The following is a 9,321-nucleotide window of genomic DNA, read 5'->3' on the forward strand; positions in this document are numbered from 1 at the left end:
TGTACAGTTTCGCAGGTGTACCCTCAGAAAAACGGTCAGGGAAACTGACCGTTGATCATCTGTTGGCTCCTCTGACCACCTGTGGGAGGAGAATTCACTCTGCCTAGGCCTTTATGGTCACAGCGACCCTGGAGCAATCCTCCGGATTCTACTAGTACGGGTTAGGATCTCCCCTTACCCCTGGGCCCAGGTCTGACTTTCCCATAAACCCCGATATTGGGTGACCTGCAGTCCCTCGGCTCCTTGGAGTCCAATCGGTATTCTGATCTGGTGACGACTATATCAAAAACTGATTTCTCTCTCCAGGCAATTGTTTGTTAAGGGACGCCTTGTCTGAATCATCTGCCTGTCATGGGGAATTCCAGCTCCCTGCCAGTCGACTCCCCCAGTTAGGTGTCTATTGAATAATAGGTCCACTCTTAGCCTATCCCCCAACATTAAACCTAAGTGCCTTATCAAATATTGCAAACAAGATTACCCAAAGTACCAACTAGATAACCAAAATAAATGGCCCCATCAGGGTCGCTGGATCCCGATATTTTATGGGACCTCTTTGATCACTGTGAGCACATAAGGAAATGGACAGAGATCCCCTATGTGGAAGCTTTCACTCTTCTCTGTCAAAACCCTAACCTGTGTACCCCCTGCAAACCACACCACCTTCTTCTCACCATTAAGCCATGCAAGGATCTCTCCTCCTATCCTTCCAACTTTGACCCTGCAGACGAGCTACCTCCTTACCGGCAGGCCCCCCAACCCCTGCCTCTGCCTTGCTTCCCAACCATGCCCAATCCTCCTACCCCACAGCCCTCAGCTCCCCTGGCATCACCCCCAGAGCTTCCCAGCCCCCTTTTAGTCCCCCTACAACCCGTTCTAAAATTCACCTTTCTTCGTGTACTGTCGCCCCCCCCCCCCAGAAGTGGCGGGTGCTGAAGGCATTGTGAGGGCTCATGTTCCCTTCTCTATAGAAGATCTCTCCCAAATTGAGAAGTGCCTGGGTTCATACACTTCCAACCCCTCCTCATACATTGAGGAATTTGAATACCTTCTTCAGGCTTTAACCTCACTTTTCACATTTCCACCATCCTGGCCAATACTCTTCTCCCAGAGGAACACAGACGGGTCTGGGAGGAAGCCCGTAATTAAGCTGATGAGGTTCATCAAACCACCCCGGCTCACCCGCTAGGCGCTCAGGCAGTCCCTGACCAGGACCCTAATTGGGACTACAATACTGCCGCAGGATTAGCCCTGAGGGACCAATTTTCCACCTGCCTAGTTGCCAGACTCAGACGGGCAACTCAGAAGGTAGTTAACTTCGAAAAACTCCAAGAGATCATTCAAGACAAAAATGAGAACCCCTCCACTTTCTTAGGTAGGTTAGTTTAACCCCCAAAACCCCTGATGGGAGACAGCTCCTAACGACCCATTTCTTCCCCCAAAGCTATCCCGACATAAAGTCCAAACTAAAGAGGTTGGAAAGGGGGCCTCTCACCCCTGGCCTTCAAGGTCTGCCATAATAGGGAGGAAAAGGCCAAACCCCCCAAATCCCAGATGCTGACTCAGGCCATTCGGGCGTCTGCCCCCCCACTTCATCCTCTAAAGGACCTCCATGCAGCCCACCAGGGCCATGCTTCCAATGTGGAAGGGATGGCCACTGGGCCAGGGCTTGCCCTAACCCAAGGGTTCCTACCAAACCCTGCCCAAAGTTCCAGTGTCTTGGTCAATGGGCCGTGGACATGCCCACAGCCCTGGGCATGACCTTCTGGGACTGGCGGTGGAGGACTGATGGGCTCTAGGTTTCCTTCCCCGATGGCCATCACCACACAGGAGCCCAGGGTCAAACTTACCATAGATGGATGCCCCATTTCATTCCTCTTAGACACTGGAGCCTCATTCTCTGTTCTGAGGGAGTTTGGGTGGCCCCACCTCTGTTGTTGGTAGGGGGCCAAACCCTCATGCCTAGGATCTCTGCCCTAATCTCCTGCTCATTCCTCAGGGTCATATTCTCCCACCAATTCTTGATTATGGCCCAATGCCCAGTTCCCCTGCTAGGGCGAGACATCCTCTCCAAATTTGAGACATCCATCACCTTCAATCTCGACAAGTCAGTCTCCTACATTCTCTCACTACTCATGTCGCCTCCAACAGAGGAGGAACTCCTCTCCTTCCCTTTCCCCCAGACAAAGTCAACCCCAAGGTATGGACACCACAACCCCATCACTTGCACACTGCTCCCCCGTTGTTATTACTTTAAAACATCCAGATGCCTATCCATGTCAACCCCAATACCCGCTTCCCTCTGCCAGCCTGATAGGCCTACAGCCCATCATTCAAGATCTCTTAACCAAGGGTTTCCTCAGACCCGCCCACTCGCCTTTCAACACTCCCATCCTGGCAGTTAAAAAACCTAATGGCACCTTTCGTTTAGTTCAAGATCTCTGGCTGATCAATGAAGCTGTCAAACCCATACACTCCTTGGTTCCAAACCCATATACCATCTTGTCCTCTACACCACCTTCCTCAACTCACTTCTCAGTGATAGATCTCAACTCACTTCTCTATTCCCTTGGCCCCACATCCCAGGACCTCTTTGCTTTCATCTGGACAGATCCTGAGACACACCGGGCTCGCAAACTGACCTGGACAGACTTAACCCAGAGCTTCTGGGACAGCCCCTGTATATTTTGGCCACTGATCTAGATGACCTGTCCCTCTCACAATCCCGATTACTGCAATATGTAGATGACCTACTCCTCTGCAGTCCCTCCCTGGAATAATCACAGAATGACACCTCACTTCTCAATTTCCTAGCTGAAAGGGGCTACCAGGTCTCTCCTGCTAAAGTCCAACTTTCAAAGGCCCAGGTTACCTACTTGGGTGTGCTCCTGTCCCCCGCTCCAAGGCTACCGCCACCAACCACAAGGCTTATATCAAGCAACTACAGACTCCCAGCACCACAGAGGAAGCCCTTTCATTCCTGGGGCTAGCAGGATCCTTTAGAACATGGATTCCCAACTTTTCTCTCCTAGCAAAACCCCTATATGACCTTGTTAAGTCTTTCCCCTCCCTGGTCCCTACAGGAGACCTCGTCCAGCCTTTCCAAAAACTCCAGCAAGCCCTGTTGCAAGCCTCAGAACTGCAACTGCCTGAGCTTCAAAGACCATTCCTTCTGCACTGCCATGAGAACCGGGGTCTAGCCCTGGGGGTGTTGGGTCAAACGTAGGCCCCTGGTTTGCCCCTGTGGCTTGTCTGTCTAGACAGTTAGACCCTTCTGTGTGGGGGTGGGCACCATGTCTCCACGCCCTGGCAGCGGCCTGTATCTTGCTCCTAGAAGCTACAAAGTTAACCTCTGGAGCACCTATAAGGATTGTCAGTCCCCATCATCTCAAAGAACTCCTTAACATACAAGGGACTCCAGACTCTCCTGCCTTGCCGCATCCTTCCCCTCTTGGTGACTTTCATACAAAACACCTCTACCTCCTTCCAGGCGTGCGCGCCTTTAAACCCTGCCTCCTTACTCCCCATTTCAGCTACCCCTCCCTTACACGACTGTGGACAGGTCTTGGAACAGATCCTTCATGCCCTACTCATCTCTCTGAGGGCCCCCTCGAGAACTCTACCCACACCTGGTTCTCAGATGGCGGTTCCTTCCTTGTGGATGGATGCCAACTGGCCGGATATGCAATAGTATCCTTAGACCGAACCATAGAGGCCAAACCCCTTCCCCCAAATACCACCAACCAGCAGGTGGAATCAATCACGGTCACCCACGCCTTTCAGCTGGCTGCAGATGCATCCTGACCCTATACACTGATTCCAAGTACGTTTTCCATGTCCTCCTATCACATGCAACCACATGGAAGGAAAGGGGACTCCTCACCACCAAAGGGTCTTCAATAGTCAATTCATAATTGATCTCTCAGTTACTAGAGGCATCCTTGCTCCCTATCAAGATCGGCATCGTCCACTGTCGGTCACCCCAGTCTGATGCCAGCTTCATGACCATGGGAAACAATCAAGCAGATGCAGCGGCCAGGCAAGCTGCGCTCTCTTCGGATACCTCGGCCACCTGCCTCCTGGTATCCCAGCTGCACACTGTTCCTGCTTCTCCATTAGAAACAATCCACTACCTACGCTCAATCTTCCACCCCAACTCCCAAGCCCCACAGACTTTTCTCTCTTTTTTACCCTGTCTTCAACAAACAGGTCATAGACATCACCACTGCTTGCCAAATCTGCCAGCAAGTCAACCCACAAACCCCCCTAAAACTAGGAACCTTTCCTACTCATCAAGCTCGAGGCCACATCCCCAGAGCTGACTGGCAGGTTGATTTTACGCACATGCCTCCGGTGAGGTGTTATAAGTACCTTCTGGTCTTTGTTGACACCTTCTCAGGCTGGGTCGAGGCATTCCCCACAAACTAGCCTCCACTCTGGCCCGCCTCCTATTAACTGAGATTATACCAAGATTCGGGGTAGCTACATCCTTTCAATCGGACAATGGACCCAAATTTATGTCTTGGATCACACAACAAATCACAGCAGCCCTAGGTGTACCCTGGATCTTCCACCTCCCTCACCATCCACAATCGTCCAGTAAGGTTGAATGCTCCAATTGGACTCTTAAGAGATTCTAGCCAAATTTTCCCTCGAAGTTCACTGTGATTGGGTCAAGCCCCTTCCCATGGCCTTATTCCGCATTAGAGTCCTTTCAAAGAAACCCCCACAACTCTCACCCTTCAAGGTCCTCTATGGACGCCCAGTTCTGCCCCCTGGCCTCACCCCCTCCCCTGGCACTTGGCTGAAAACCTTTTGTTTCCCCTTCTCTCCTTCATCAGCTCCAAGCGTTGGAAACACCAAGACCTCCTGTTGCCTGATGCATCCGATCCTTCCCTGATCTTCCCTTTAACCTCAGGCACGTGGGTCTATTATGCCCCCCTTTCCAAGAACAGACCTTTCCCCCAAATGGAAAGGACCCTTATAAGTTGTCTTATCTACCCCCACAGCGGTCAGACTCTTGGAAGGATCAGCTACGCTGTCCCCTTGGACTCACATCTCCCGACCGAAACTGACTCCCGGCCCCGCCAAGGAAGAACAACACTCAAAACACCTCGCTTGCGCTACCTCCTAAACCCACTTATACCTCTCACCTCCACCCTGATAGGCCTCTTAAGCTCTGCGTCTCCCAGACATCATGCTAGCCTTAGCTCACAACCCTCTTACACGTTTTCCTCCTCCCTCTTCTGGGGCTTGCCCCCAATTCTTGCAGTACCCTGCCAGGCATGTACACTTTTTTAATTTTTTTTTTTTTTTAGTTTTCAGTAGACACAACATCTTTATTTTATTTTTATGTGGTGCTGAGGATCGAACCCAGCGCCCCGCGCATGCCAGGCAAGCACACTATCACTTGAGCCACATCCCCAGCCCCCAGGGCATGTACACTTTTCAAGTTTGGTAGCTTAACCACAGTCAGGAAACCTGTCTACTCAATCAGTCCTTCTGCCCATTAGCTAGTTGCCCCTCCATCACCCTCTCCTTCGATGCAGTCTCCACTCATGCCCATCAATGTGGCCATGGTTTGGCCAGCTATCCTAAGTTCTTATGCTTTGAGGAGGACCAGCGCAATGACGGATCGCTTGGGCTGGGTGGGTGCCGCAGTCCGGCTGCAGCAAAATAACCGGGGGGTGACGAACAACTTGTGTATGTTGATACAGCAGGAGTGGAAGCCGTTTATTGCAGGACAGGAGCAGTATTTATACATTCCACACAGCTTATCTAATTAGCATAAACTAGATACATCAGTCAACCAATAAGGAATCTCCACACTTAATGGCTCGCTGGTGTTACTTCACAAACCACTCCCTCTGGCATTTTGCCAGGCGCCATCCAGACTTGTTTACAGACTCTAACAGGTGGGCTGCCCTTCCTGGAACTGTCGGTATCATTGGTCCCATCCCACCATGGGGAAATCCCGCTGGGGAATCGGGCCGGGCTCCTACAGTCAACCAGTAACATGGTCCTTTCCATATTACATTTCAGTTTCCCGATCCCTCCTCTTGGAAATTCAGGATAGCAGCCGAAGGCTTCTACAACCCTAATGGGTTCAGTGGCAGAGGGAAAATTCATCATAAAAAAGATTATTACTGACTCCTCCTCACAAGAGGGGCCTACAACGTCTTAATGCCACCAAGTCCACACCAAGTCATAGCACAAATCCTTAAACCACTCCCTACCTTCTCACGGGATAGGTATGAACACTCTCCCTCCAGCTCCTGCTCAACTATTCTACTTCCAACTTCTCTTCCTGCTTTCTGTGTGCCTCTCTGGCGACCCCTACTGGCCCCTATTGCTATTAATGCCACCCCCTCTGCTGGGTCCTGCCCAGCCACCAACAGCACCATATCTCCCACCCTACACCCCTCTTCCCCTGTTCATTAACATCACCGCCTGTTGGGCGACCACTTCCTCATCCTGCCCCCAGGGGACCCACAACACCCTCAACGCCACCGTCCCTCTGCCTCCTCCTGCGCTTTTCCTCTGCAGGTACTACCTGTTCTCCTGCGTCTCCCCAACCACTCCAGGGCCTGTTACCCCTCATCCTTATCCCCAGCCTCACCCTATGCACCTGGGTGGAGGCTGAGGACATCCTTACATCTCCTGTGAGTCATCACCACAGGAGAGCAGCTGTCCTGGCCTTGTGGCTTCAACAGCGCTTCAGGAGTAGCCATCGGGGGCATTGGTCATTGCTCAATCCTTCTCTCAGGAACTGGCAGACCTAGGGGACAAACTCACACAAACAGCAGAGGCCTCCCTCAGCGCCACCCACTCCCTCCAGGCCCAACTCTCCTCCCTGGCAGAGGTCGTCCTCCAAAATAGACGGGCCTTAGACCTCATAACAGCTGGAAAGGGAGGCACAGGTGTGTTCCAGGGCGAGGAGGGCTGTGATTATGTCAGCCAGGCTGGGGTGACAGACCACAGCATGCACAAGCTAAAGCAAGTCATCAAAGACCTCAGGGAAAAGCGAGGACAGTCCTTTGTCCGGAATGCACGGAGCCCATGGAGAGTCAGCTTCCTTGGCCGTTACCCTTGCTGGGGCCCCTCGCTGCCATTTTTGCCATCTTACCTGTTATTCCTTGCATCCTTAGGTGTCTTAGCTCTCAGATCTCAACAATCTCTAGCCAGACTTTCAACCAGCTCCTTCTTAGGCATTACCAACCACTCCCAAGAGAGGCTGACCCCTCCCAGGGACCTCTCTACGCTGTAACTTCTCATGTACCCCACCAACTTCTCGCCGCCCCAAGGGCTCTTCACTTCAACCTACGGCACCTCCAGTCTGTGACCTCTGCTGTGCCACCCGGGATTCATCAGCAGCCACGGCCTCTGGATCTTACTGCTTGTAACGGGGTTGATAGATGACCATGTCTCTCATGGTTCTCAGTCTATCCTCATGATCTTTCAAAGTGATTATCTACACCCTTCTCTTTGTAATTGTGGCCTGTGTCATCTATGGAGGAGAGGAATGACACTGGGACCCCCAATCAGGCAGGTGATGCATGAAGATGCATGGCTGCTCCCTGACCCCCTCATCACGTCAGGCTGGGAGCAGGCCCTCAAAGAACTACGGTGACAAGGTACTTTATAGACCCCAGTTCCCCCGAAATTGCCAGCTTAGGCAGGCATCTGCTGGTTTTGCTAATTATCACCCACTGCCTTATGAACTTTCCTGTCCAGCCCTCTGTCCCCAACACCCCTCCTCCTACCCCAGGATGCCCCTGACTCAGCAGGAAGTAGCCAGAGGACTTGGTGCCCATTTCCTTTTAATAAACCAAAAAGGGAGGAATGTTGGGCATGGAGTCAGGTCAGGGCCGGGCCACCGCCCAACAATGGCGGTTGCATCTAGGGCTCTAGGTTTTGGGGTTCTTCTTCCTGATTAGGGGGAAGAGCCCGCCAAAGGACTGTCACCAGCCCAGGAGCCCAATAGGGGACTGACAATTGTGACCATGCACAGTTCCCTTAGGGGCTATGGAAGTCCCTAGAACACACCACTGCTGCTGCAGACGCCTCCGCCTCTCCTGTAGCCTGCACTGAGTAAACCCATCTGTGGACCACGCAGTGCTCCCCCACTTTCATACTTCGAGCAGTCGGGGTGTTCAGGGTTCTTTCAGGGGGGACCTGGAGAGGCTCTGCTCAGGGTCCGGGAGGAGGACCAATTGAATAAGGTTTTGGTTGAGTCAAGTGACCAAAGAAATTCCGCTGTCTAGTCCAGCACTGGAAGGGTGTTGTATGCTCCCCAGAGTCGGACAGTTCTAGAATGCTGACTTCATGGGGGCAACCTTGTCTCCCCTAGACATACCCACTTGCTTAAGCCCGCTTCGCAGGAAGCTGTAAACTGGGCCAAGTGAAGATAGAGGTGGAGCTAGCTTCTGTCATGTTTATGCAGACACATCTAGGCAGCTCTTGGGCCAGTGGCCAGGAAAGTAGGAGATGCTCCCCTCTGGGTGTAAACAATCGTACGGACAGGGAAGAAGATTAGATTCTTGTTTTCAATAAAAATAGGTTTTTCTAGTAATTAACATTTAGGTGGATGCTGATGCCTTCATCGTATCTTTTGGTCAGATGGTCCCTGGACACTCACAGTGAAGTGTCACAAGGAGACATGAAGGACCTCAGAGGCTGCCCTGCAACCTTTGGCTTGCTCATTGCTTTCCTGTGTTGTTTATCTCAGGCTCTAGCAGGAAACAGAGAGCACACTTAGTGGGACCTTGTTTATTTTATTTATATATTTAAAAAATTTTTGGTACTGGGGATTGAACCCAGGGGGAGCTTAACCACTGAGCCATATCCTTAGCCCTTTGTTTCTTTTTAATTTTTTTTTTCGTTGTGGATGGACACAATACCTTCATTTTATCTATTTATTTTTATGTGATGCTGAGGATCGAACCCAGTTCCTCTCACTTGCTAGGCAAGTGCTCTACCACTGAACCACAACCCCAGCCCCTCCCTAGCCCTTTTGATTTTTCATTTTGAGACCAGGTCTCGCTAAGGTGGTTAGGGTCCTGCTAAACTCCCGGGGCTGTCCTTGAGCTTGTGATCCTCGTGCCTTAGCTTCCCAAGTCACTGGGATTACAGGTGTGTGCTACTGTGCCTGGCATTGATTGGTTGAGTTTAGAGACAAGGTCTCACTATGTTCCCCAGGCTGGCCCTGAACTCCTGGGCTCAAGTGATCCTCCTGCCTCAGTCTCTCCCTTAGTGGCTGGGACTGCAGGCTCCCTGTTTAATAAAGGGGATGTTTACAATGGACCGGGCAGGGTTGAGGGAGAC

Source organism: Marmota monax, unplaced genomic scaffold, assembly GCF_021218885.2.
Source record: "Marmota monax isolate L192 unplaced genomic scaffold, Marmota_monax_Labrador192_F-V1.1 WCK01_AAM20220418_F8-fsc00237, whole genome shotgun sequence".
NCBI classification, from domain to species: Eukaryota; Metazoa; Chordata; class Mammalia; order Rodentia; family Sciuridae; genus Marmota; species Marmota monax.